The sequence below is a fragment of the Polistes fuscatus genome, unplaced genomic scaffold (assembly GCF_010416935.1).
Source record: "Polistes fuscatus isolate 324 unplaced genomic scaffold, CU_Pfus_HIC Scaffold14, whole genome shotgun sequence".
Taxonomy (NCBI): Eukaryota; Metazoa; Arthropoda; class Insecta; order Hymenoptera; family Vespidae; genus Polistes; species Polistes fuscatus.
In genome coordinates, this window is record NW_025113042.1 from 5,065,412 (window position 1) to 5,077,354 (window position 11,943).

The window sequence follows — 11,943 nt, forward strand, 5'->3', positions numbered from 1 at the left end:
AGTGCTCCTGGAAAAAGAATATTTGATTTCAGGATTACAATCGAAAGTGAAAAGAGTAATTCGTAATTGTGTAGAATGCATTTTAGCTGCGAGGAAAGAGGGTAAATTAGAGGGATGGCTTAACACTGTTAATAAAAGCGAGCAGCCGTTGGATACCTATCACATAGAGCATCTTGAATCACTCCCACCTAGGAGAAAGAATTACTATCATATTCTCGTAATAGTAGACAGCTTTTCTAAATTCACGTTGTTATATCTAACTATAACGGCTTCAACAAGCAAGGTTCTGTATCGTCTTAGACAGCGAGCAAGAATAAAATGTAATCATATTTGTAAACGAAGGTGCCTATGTATATGTATGAGTGTATGTATGGGAATTAGTGAAATACAAAATGTAAGGTAAATGCGGAATTAGAAAAAAAGTGTTATTGATTAGGATTCACCCCGATGATTGCGATCTCCATAGGATATTTTGGTTAGAAGTGCAGCTCATGGAATCTCACTTCTAACTAACTACGGTTGCGTATGGAACCAAGGCAGCCTCGTTCTTTGCAGTAAGGACGCTACTTCAACTTGCGGAAGACGAAGGCTTAAGTTACCCGCTTGCGGTGAAAACAATCACTCACGGGCGATATATCCACGATATTTTCGGAGAAGCGGACTCATTGGAAGAGCTGATTCAGACCGCTCATCAACTCATACGGCTGTACAAGGCGTGCGGCTTCCTACTGGCGAAGTGTAATTCTACCTCTAAACAGCTATTAGCAGTGCTCCTTTCTAAACGTGGCAAGGACTCAGGCATCTTATTAGACGATTGCGACACCAAAATCCTTGGAATACGATGGTCATCTCAAAAAGACACGTTCAACTACTCAACTATCTCAGCAACTAACTCCAACAGAAGCGCCTCATATTCTCAGAATTAGCACTAATCTCTGATTCATTGGGATTCGCCGCACTAATTGTCATCAAAGACAAAATGTTCCTCCAATCACTTTGGCTACACACTTTCAACTGGGACAACTCACTCCCAGAACCACTAATAACTCAATGGCGTAGAATCAGACAGGAGCTAACTAGTCTGGCCAGACTCTCCATCCCGCGGTGGTTAAACACGTTCGCTGATTCAGCAGTTTAACTGCACGGTTTTGCTGGTGCATCGCAATTCGCAATGAATTGAATGAAATGTACTCATTTACTCGTTAAATACGACAATTGGTATTAGCACGCTTTCAATTCGTGTCCCTTATTACATCTTTTGTAGCAAATTTTCTTTATTCTTAGCGTACAATCAGCCGGGCATTTTTGAGCATTACAACACATAAATATATAGATATCGTATTTTTCTATGTTGAAAATTGTGATTCAAAGGAAAAGAAAAATATAGAATTATTTTGAAAAGATATATATATATATTAGACTGTGCCAAATAAATCGACTATTTTTTTTTTCGGTCCCATATCAAATTATGTTGAGAGTGACGAAAAAATAATTGTGTCAAAATTTGAGCCCTCTATCTTCATTTTTCAGTTAGCGCTCGCTAAAATAAGAATTTTCGCCAAAAAAAGTTTTTTTTCACTTATTTTTTGGTTATAGACATTCAATATACCAAATATTAAAAAACCCTTGGTATGGTTTTGTAGGAAATTAAATTCTCTACAAAGATGATTTTTTATCGAACTTAAAAAGTCAACAGCTTTTTTTTTATAGCTGATTAAATTACATTTCGTTCTATAATTTTCATTTTTAATTATTGATGAACACTTATTAAACTACTTCCTAACGGAAAGAACATACTAATGCAATTTTCTAGGAATATTTATGATCCAAAAAATAGTTTTTATGCCGTAATGAATGTAAATACTGTTGAGTAATTTATATTCTTTACTTTTAAAATAATGAATTACATGTCAATTCTATTTTTTTCTGTTTTTCACCTTATTGATTCACAAAATTCGGTGAAATTTTTCTGTTTAAGTGAGAATTGCACAAACCTATGATTGTATAAAAAATCATTAGTATTTTAATAGAAATAGATAATTACTAAAAACGAAAGATCTTAAAAAATTTTAATAAATTAAAAAATGATATGCTAATCATTATTATTGTCTTTATTCATATGTTTTACTAGTTTTAAAGAGCTTACATTTTTAAATAAACATTAATATTTATGATAGACACAAAACAAGAAGATTTAAAATCATTCGGCTCAAAAGATATAAGTGATTTTGTTACTCAAAAGTCGATGGTTTTATTCGAGAAGTTCTGTTTATCTACAAGTTTTCTTGATTTACCTGTAGATCAATGAAAATTTGATGACGAGTACCAGGCTTCTTTAAAAATAGTTCGATCGATAAAAGTTGTAAATGATATTGCCGAAAGAGCTGTAGCGTTAATTGATAAATATAATGATAGTCTCACTTGTGATGAAGAACAAAAACAGTTTTTATTACAAGTTGCTGCTGAGCATCGCAAAAAATATCCTAATTGTAACAAACGAGATTTATGTGAGTAATATGTTTACTCGAATCTCATAACTGATTTTAAAATAATTCAAGTAAAGATCTTATTAGTTTCATTATATATAACAAGATTAAAAGTGTGTCTATCATAATTATATTAATGTTTATTTAAAAAATGTAAGCTCTTTAAAACTAGTAAAACATATGAATAAAGACAATAATAATGATTAGCATATCATTTTTTAATTTATTAAAATTTTTTAAGATATTTCGTTTTTAGTAATTATCTATTTCTATTAAAATACTAATGATTTTTTATACAATCATAGGTTTGTGCAATTCTCACTTAAACAGAAAAATTTCACCGAATTTTGTGAATCAATAAGGTGAAAAACAGAAAAAAATAGAATTGACATGTAATTCATTATTTTAAAAGTAAAGAATATAAATTACTCAACAGTATTTACATTCATTACGGCATAAAAACTATTTTTTTGGATCATAAATATTCCTAGAAAAATTGCATTAGTATGTTCTTTTCGTTAGGAAGTAGTTTAATAAGTGTTCATCAATAATTAAAAATGAAAATTATAGAACGAAATGTAATTTAATCAGCTATAAAAAAAAAGCTGTTGACTTTTTAAGTTCGATAAAAAATCATCTTTGTAGAGAATTTAATTTCCTACAAAACCATACCAAGGGTTTTTTAATATTTGGTATATTGAATTGTCTATAACCAAAAAATAAGTGAAAAAAAAACATTTTTTGGCGAAAATTCTTATTTTAGCGAGCGCTAACTGAAAAATAAGGATAGAGAGCTCAAATTTTGACACAATTTTTTTTTCGTCACTCTCAACGAAATTTTGATATAGGACCGAAAAAAAAAAAATAGTCGATTTATTTGGCACAGTCTAATATATATATGTAAAGAAATATTCTTTAATTAATTTACCGCGTTAGTTATAATCGTCGGTACATACAACTGACAAATAAGTCAGCTGTTTTAAAAGAGAGGGGGATAGATAAGAGTTTCGAGATCAGTCGCGAGCGTTTACTTGAGCAGTTGAGACGATACGGTTTATAACGAACACTAAATGTCGTTTCTTCTAGTTACAGGTAAGAAATGTATATATTAGTCACATAAGTTTGTAAATAAAAGTTTAAATCTTCTCGTTACAGAAACACAATTTTGTTTTAACTGTATTCTACCTACACCATAAATAGTCTTATATATATATATATTTATATGTAAGATTTATATTTTATAGTAATAGTATTTATTTATTAATGATTAAAAAAGTATAATGTTTTAATATTATAAGAGATAGAATAGTAAGTATCTATAATCTAAACAAATAGCCTAATGCCACGATATATTAGGTGTAACCCTTTACGTTCGAAGACAACCGTCCTAATTAGCGAAGAACATCCGAACCTGACTCTTCGTCGCCTATCGTCGTCTTTTATCTTTTCGCTGTCCCCAGTTGTCTTCCGTCTTTTCTATTACACCTCACACTCGTCATCTCAACAAAACTATTACCGGAAGCGCTCACCAGTCCTTTCCTTCGAATATTTGTACACTGCATCCCCTCCATCATCTATCGTTATTTCCTGGTATTCTTTCTGGAAACTTCCCGATGATTCCCGTTCACGAAGAAAGGCTCTTTCTGCACTTTAAAATTAAGAACGTTCGAGAGACTTCGACGTGGCCACATAAATGCGACAAGTTCAGACAGTATAAGCTTACAACCTAAACAAATATACTTATTTAACGAAACGGTCCCTTTCTCAATCCTCAACCGATGCATTTTTTCATTCCTTTCAACCATTCACAACTATAACATTACACATAATTATATTTACACTTCTCAAATATTCCCCAACCCCACACTCGGCCGTTCTGGCAAAATATATCTGTCCTCAAATATGCTACTTTTCTTCATCGTCTTCGCTTAAAATTTCTCCATCTTCCCAAAACCTTGGTTTCATTGAATCAACTGCTGTAGACGTCGTGTAGGGACCTCTATGTTCCCGCACTTTTCGCACCAGATTACGGTCGTTCGTAAGGAGTACAAATTGTGTCCGTCAGATCGCAACCAGATCACCCTCATTATATTGCGTTGCGACAGTTCTTATTTATTGTAAGACCTTTGGTTTTTCCGCCTTAGCCATCAAGATTTTTTGCATGTCTTCGACACTCCTCTCGATCTGCTTCAAACATCTGTCTCCACTCGTCCTCTATCATCTCGTGTATGGCCAGATCTTCCTTGATTCTCCTGTTGCGATACATCTTTGTGATGTCCGCGGGCAACAGGTACTTGCGGCGACGTATCCAGATGAGCAGATCAAATATGTTGAGTATTAAGTTTGGACCAGCGGTCACGAAGTCATTGAAGCCTGTGGAGCTTGCGCTTAAGCCGTTGAAGACCACTCTGAGCTTAGTGGTTGAACTCTCTGGCTTGAGAACGCTGTGATGTGGCAGATAGTAGTGTGGCCTTATACTCGTTGAGTTGTCGTCGAGCTTGTTCATGTTACCAGCCTCCTCGTACTCTCGCAGCAACTGAGTGTACTGTTGCTGATACTGACGGTCTCTGCGAAGCCGTGTGAGAGTTCTTTGAAGACATGCGTGAGCCGTATGCTGAGGGACGCCCAAGAGTTTCGGGAACAAGTTGAGAGGTATTCTGACGATGTAACGCCCTATAAGGTCTCTTGCATAAGTAGTCTGGAAATGGTGTTCACACTCAAGTTTTTCTGGTGTAAGTTGAGAGTCAGTTGTGAGATCGTGATTATTGACGAACTGTTCTGACCTTTAAGCGGGTGAGGGCTTGGCATCTGCTGTCGTCTGAGCCCGGTAGAAGTTCCGGCTCAACGGACAAGCTGTCGCCTGATCCCGCGGAGCAGTCTGAGTGCGATCTGGAGGTGTGCCGAAGATGCCTGAGAGGTTGGCCCCATGGAGTATGGTGTGATGCGAGCCGTTGCAGGTCCTGTAATGCCTGAGTCTGTTGCATTTTCCAACGTTGTGCATGTATAGGCAATTGCAGCATAGGCTTCGTTTCTCCACGATCCTTACCCGCTGATCAATTGAGTAGTCTCGCAGCTTCGTGCACATCACAATATAGTGATCATGCCCACAGAAATCACACGGATAAGCCGAGCGCGGCTAAGCTGAGTGAGCTGCCTGTTTAGTCGACTGAGTAACCGGCTTTGGTGAGTTGGATTGGGACTGTTGAGAAGCCTGATGAGCGCTGACGCGCCTGGGCACAGTTTGTTTTCGCAATGTTGAGCTTAGCAGTCGCTTAGGTCGCGTTCTCCTCGATGTTATCAAACGTATTAGCCCGGGCCATGAGAAACTCCGTGAGCTGACTGAGAGGTAGAAACTCTCCGGCAGATGTGAACGATGTTTCTCATCCCTCGCGAGTGTCTCGGCCGAGCAGCTCACTGACAAGTGTCACAATGAGACACTCATCGATGTTTTTCGTGGTGAGCGTTTGAGAGCCTGAGTCGTCTCGTTGACGATGTTAACCAGCTTGGTAAGTGAGCTAGCCTGCTGCTTCTGCATGAGCTTGAGGTTGAGTAGCCGTTCAAGATGAGATTTGATGACCAGACGCTTGTTCTCAAATCGAGTATTAAGCATCGACCATGCTGCTGTATAAGAAGTAGGGTCTGGCATGAGGTCGATGATGAGCTCTGAAGCGTCACCCTGCATTGCGACTTTGAGATATTGGAACTTCTCGAGATCGCTCAGATCTGAGCGATTCCCGATGACCGAGACGAACATTGCCTTGAAGTCTTGCCATTTGAGAATTTCTCCGCCAAAACTAGGCACTGTCAACTTGGGTAGTCGTGAGCGGGTTCGAGCTCCAATTTCAGTTTAGGCGGCTGGCTGAGTAGGCTGCGTAAGCTGCTCCTTGAGACGTCCTTGTAAGCGCTTGACCTTGAGCACAAACTGGCTTTCGGTGAGACTGACCTTCCTGGTGAAGTATGAGTTATCCAAGTTTGCAGGGAGCTAGTGAGAAACAAACCAAGAGTGCTCCGTTTAAAAAGCCTGGTGCAGCTATTTAAACTGGTCCAACATCATGGTCACTTCGGTCAACGCTATGTAAGCTGCTGGCTCATGGAATTAGCTAAGAATATCCTTCATCGACTCGACTAGCTCATTATGAGCATGAAATCGTAAGCGTAGCTCTCCGCTGAGCTTTGACGGCGACTGGTTTCGAGTTATCGCCCCTTGACCTTAAGCTTAGTTTGAGATGCCAAGCAGATTCGTCGACTTAGTCTGCGACCCTGTTAATGACGGTATTGAGTCAGCTGACCTCTTGGGAGCTGCATCTTGATCACGCATGAGAGGCATTGTCAACGATCGGGTGAGCCGGTACGGCAGTTATTTTTATGAGCGGTCTAATGCACAAACAACGCCGAATAGCACACACGCACAACACGCGCGGGAAAGTCAGACCTGTGACGCGCACGAGAGAGAGAAAGACGGCACTATACCTCGCAGCGCACGAACGCGAGAGAGCCTCACGCGAAGAACGCGCACGAGAGGGAGAGAGACGGCACTATACCTAGCGAGGCACGAACGCCGGGGAGCGAGAGAGACGGCACTACACGCACTTCACACTGCTTTGTATAGTTAGCAATTGTAAATGCTCGATCCGGTTCGAAGGATCGAAATAAAAAAAAAGTGATATAGACGCAGAGCACTTTACAATAGACAGGTTTAACTTTAAATATTTTAGTTATAAACAGGTGGTTTTTTCACATGTTACCGTAAGTGAGACGGGTGAGAAGTCGGTTTTTAGTAGAGTGAGACGGCTTAAAAGAGGTTCTGGATTGTAATAATCCCCTGAGAAAGGCTTAGAGAGATTGTATTAATCATTTGAGTGGTCAAACAAATGGTATGAAGAAAACTTCGTAAGAAAACTTCGATTGTAATTGCTGCCGGAGAAGCCAGCGTTACGGCAAGTCTTCAATAGTAGCTGGGGAACGAGGCGTGTCTTCATCACGCAATAACTGTCGGGGGGCGCCGTTCGTTGGGAACGCTTGTTCCCAAACAGGCAGTAATGAGAGTGCTTTTCGAATCAGAAAATGCTTAGGTGTGAGTGCAGCCACATCGTGCGGATCATCACTGAGAAGTTCGAGGAACCTTAGGTTCAAAATTTTCCTTATTTGTGGGAAATGTGATGAGTTCTTTGAACGTGAGCAGGGTTCCTCCTATCATTCGTCGGAGGTGAAACTTAATTGAATTCACCATCGCTTCCCATTTACCACCTATGTGTGGTGCAGCTGTAGAATAGAAATGTCACTAGGTGAAGTCGGTTGAGAGCACTGATGAGATGGCATGATATTCTTGAGTGAATTAGGCGAACATGCGTTTCAAAATAAAGTCCGCGCCTATGAGGTTTGTGCTGCAGTCTGACTGCAGTCTGCGTGGAATGCCTCTTTAGTCGGTAAGCTGCTATAAAAATATCAGTTGTGTAATCGCCTACAGTCTCGAGGTGGACAGCAGAAGTCGCAAGACATACGAAGACGTAGATCAAACCTTTTGCTAACTTCACACCACGACTTTTCCTTCATTTGATAGTTAGTGGTCCCGCGTAGTCAACTCCGGTGGGAGTGAATTATCGTGATTGGGTTACACGCTCAACTGGCAGCTGTTCTATAAATTTCTGAGCCCAAATGCCTCGTTGCATGACATACAGCAGGTAATGAAGGTCTTGACTGGAGCCCTGCTTCCAAGAATCCAGAATGATTTCCTTATGTCTGCAAGTGTTAGTTGGAAGCCTCTATGATGAGTGCTTTAATATGATTTCTCTATAATGTGTGTGATAAAGCGTTAGTGTCCTAGAAAGATTGCTAAATGTTTGCTCTCTAATGCGAGTAATGACCTGTTTAGTTGACCCCCTACTCGGATGACTCATTCGTGATCAAGGAAGGCGGTCAGTCGAGTTAAGGCATGTGCCTTGGACAGACTTAAGTTTGTCTTTAGTATTTTGATTTGGGATTCAGATGAAAGCTGCCTGAGTAGCCATAGCCAAAAATGTCTTAGCTGCTTCTATGTCTTCCGATAAGATAATCGTTGGGAGTGAGTTATGAGGATTTTTCGTCAGTCTCATGACGACATTGAAACAAAGAGGCGTCATCTTGATGATTTTTTGAGGGAAGAGTACCGATGTGTCAAATGTAAATGGTACTCTATTTTTGAAACTTTTACGAAGAGTGCAACACCAAAACAAGCCTCTTGCGAACTAAGATCGTCTGGTGTTGCCGTTTAGTTTTGCCAGGAGTCAATTTACTTGATCTTTAATGGTGGTCCTGTCCACCATAAAGGATGATCAGCAAGCTGTTGAGTTATCAAGCCTCTTAAAGGGCTATAAGCTTAGTTGAAGGTGCCAGGAACATTCGTCTATTGAGCCTAAGGCAAAAATTCTTGGATTTGAGTCTCCCTGTACCTGACATAGTCCTTCCAGCGAGAAGCAGGTGCCATGATATACGAGAGTGTCACCCTTGAGTCTGTCCACAAGTAAGTAGAAGTTATTGGTAGCTGAAGTGTAGCATGAGTGTACTTCAATAGCTTCGTGCGTCGTAGCGCTGCAGTAAGTTCTAACTACGGAGTGGTTAGTAGTTTAAGTAGTGGTACCTTCGTTTTCGTGCAAACGAGAGTGGTTTTGACGCCTGAGGACGACGAGCTGACAAAATTGTAGACTACAGCTGACATCGCTATCTGTGAAGCATCAGAGAAACTATGAAGTTCTACCGTAGAGTCGGTCCAGGTATCCAACTATCTAGGGATCGGGACCTGGGCCAAGGTTTTCCAATCTTCTCTAATGTTCAACAATCTAAATGTAATTTTAGATAGTAATGAGTTGTCCCAGCTAACCTTATACAACCAAAGCTCCTGAAGAAGCATTTTGGCTGTAATAGTCACTGAGAAGATGAAGCTCAGTTGATAGGATATCTGCGCTACCTTAGATAGAATGCGACGCTTCATGATTTCTTTTAAGAGCTCACAGAAATGAGTTAAGTAATAAATTTTTTCAGATCTTGCAAAAATAATAAAGGAAAATTTTATCCTTAAATTACAGTTAACATTTATTTTTTAACAGGTATATGAAATAAATAAATCTTCAATATACTAACAAATAACAATCGCATTTATTCTAATCATTTAAAATTTCATGTATAATTTTTTTATATCTGTGAGTTTTAACATTTATTGTACATTTTTATTATTTATTAAACGCAGGTTCTATAGTGATAGTTTTCGTAAAAGCATTCAAAACAATAAAATTTTTCACATTTTGCGCAAATAATAAAAGATGACTTTTTACATAAACAACGATTTTTTAAAAGATTTGTTGGAGAACAAACCTAATTAACGTTTAAAAACGTTTCTTTTTCATTTAATTTAATAATTTTAAAGAGTTTCGTACACTTCGAATCATTTATGAAAAATTTTGGTGACAATTCATGATGGACTAATGATTGTATCTTGATAAAATCTTCACAAGTGATAAATCTTTATTTATCTATTTTTATATACCTGTTAAAAAATAAAATGTTAATTCTAATAAGAAAATTAAATTTTTCTTTATTATTTTCGCAAGATGTGAAAATATTTATTATTTCTAATTTTTTGTAATAAATAATTTTTCTTTCCTGTATATATTTAAAAGTCAAGAAATGTGAAAAAATAATTTAAAAACAGAAAGAAAAGAGTTATTAAAAAACTTATGAACGCACGTAACAAGTTATACTTCTTCGGCGTACCAAAGCGAATAAAACCTCAATAACCTCAAAAAGAACTTTAAAAAAAAACCTTTAAGAAATAATAATAATAATTATTATTATCATTAGTAATTTTCCTTGTTACTTTTTAATTTTGTTTATTTTTTATTTAATGTTATTATTATTATATTATTAATTTTCTTTTTACATAGAATATATTTGATAAAGAAACCTGTTCCCCCCTCGCTGCTTGATGGTCGATAATATTCGCTAATGTAAGCTGATTATTTTTCTTTTATTTATAATATATGTTTCATATATTTATTTAATTTATAAATATGTAAATAGATATATAACGTGACCAGGTAAAATGGGGGAGGATTAAAAGAATGGAGAAGATAAGCACTAATTATTGGTTATTTAATTACTTAACACAAAAAAAGAAAGGAAACATATTTTAATCGATTGATATATTGTATATATATCGAGGACTGGAAAAATGTGAGCAAGAAGCTTTAAAGATACGAATATTTGAGTACGATCATTCTAATAAATACGTATTTCAAGTAAAAGTAAAGTTTGTGTCAGTTAGGTAGAGTTAGAAAAATGTAAGCAGAATCGTTAAGAATGAATATTCGAGAACGATTGTAGATAATATAAACGCTATTCGAATAAGTGAAGTTGTTTTTTCGGTAGAGACATAAGAAATATTGTCCATTATTGTCATAGTGTGAAGGAAATGAGAGAGTAGAGTGTGTGCGTGTACTTAGCGTTGTTGCGGGGAATACGAGAAGAAAAGATATAAGATGTGAGAATGGGGAGATTGGCAATAGTATAATACGAAGAGTACAATGTAAGAGTATAACGTAAGAATGTAAAGAGAGTAAGAGTATAGCGTCAGAATTTAAAGAGTGTAAGAGTATAATATCAAGGAGTATAATATGAAGAGTATAATATCGACGAGTATAATATAAGAGTATAATGTAAAGAGTATAATGACGGAGTGTTAAGAGTTAAGTAAAAGAATAAGAATCAGCGGTAGCGAAGAGAAGTCGTGGAGGAGAGGAGTAAAGAGTAGAAGAATATCAAAAGTGTAAGAGTAAAGAGTAAAGAGTGAAGTATAAAGGTAGGGAGTAAGAAGATCAGAGTAGGAAGTATAAAAAAGTAGGGTTACAAAAATATTCTTACATATTTTAAATTTATATATGTATATATATATATATGATGTATTAATTTATATAATTTATATAATGTATTATAGTTATATAATTTATGTATTATATATAAGTAAATTTCTTTGCTTGGTAGTGGTGGTAACTACGGTTTGAATAATTAGTACAACGGTTGATGCTATGTTGAAACTGAATCAACAAAAATGTAGAGCTTTCCTTATTATAGTATAACTTAAATATATAATAAAACGATATATAAATATATAAACTTAAAATATTAAACTTAATATAAAGATAACAAAAATATCTCTACGAGTTTACTTCTCGTCTCACGTAGTTACGACCTCAAGTGCCGCGGCCAGGCGACTTGAACTTGGTCTGAGTCAAGCAGCTCCATCTAGCGAGTCGCATTACAGTTTGGATTTATCCCCTAACTTACATATATATATAATACATAAATGATCGAAAGAAAAATCAATTTATGTAAACGTCTTATGTAGGTTCGTGCACGTTGGGCCTGCTCGGGTGTGAGTGCGTGCGGATGTTTTGTTTAGGATATCGATATCTTAAGATTAAGTGTA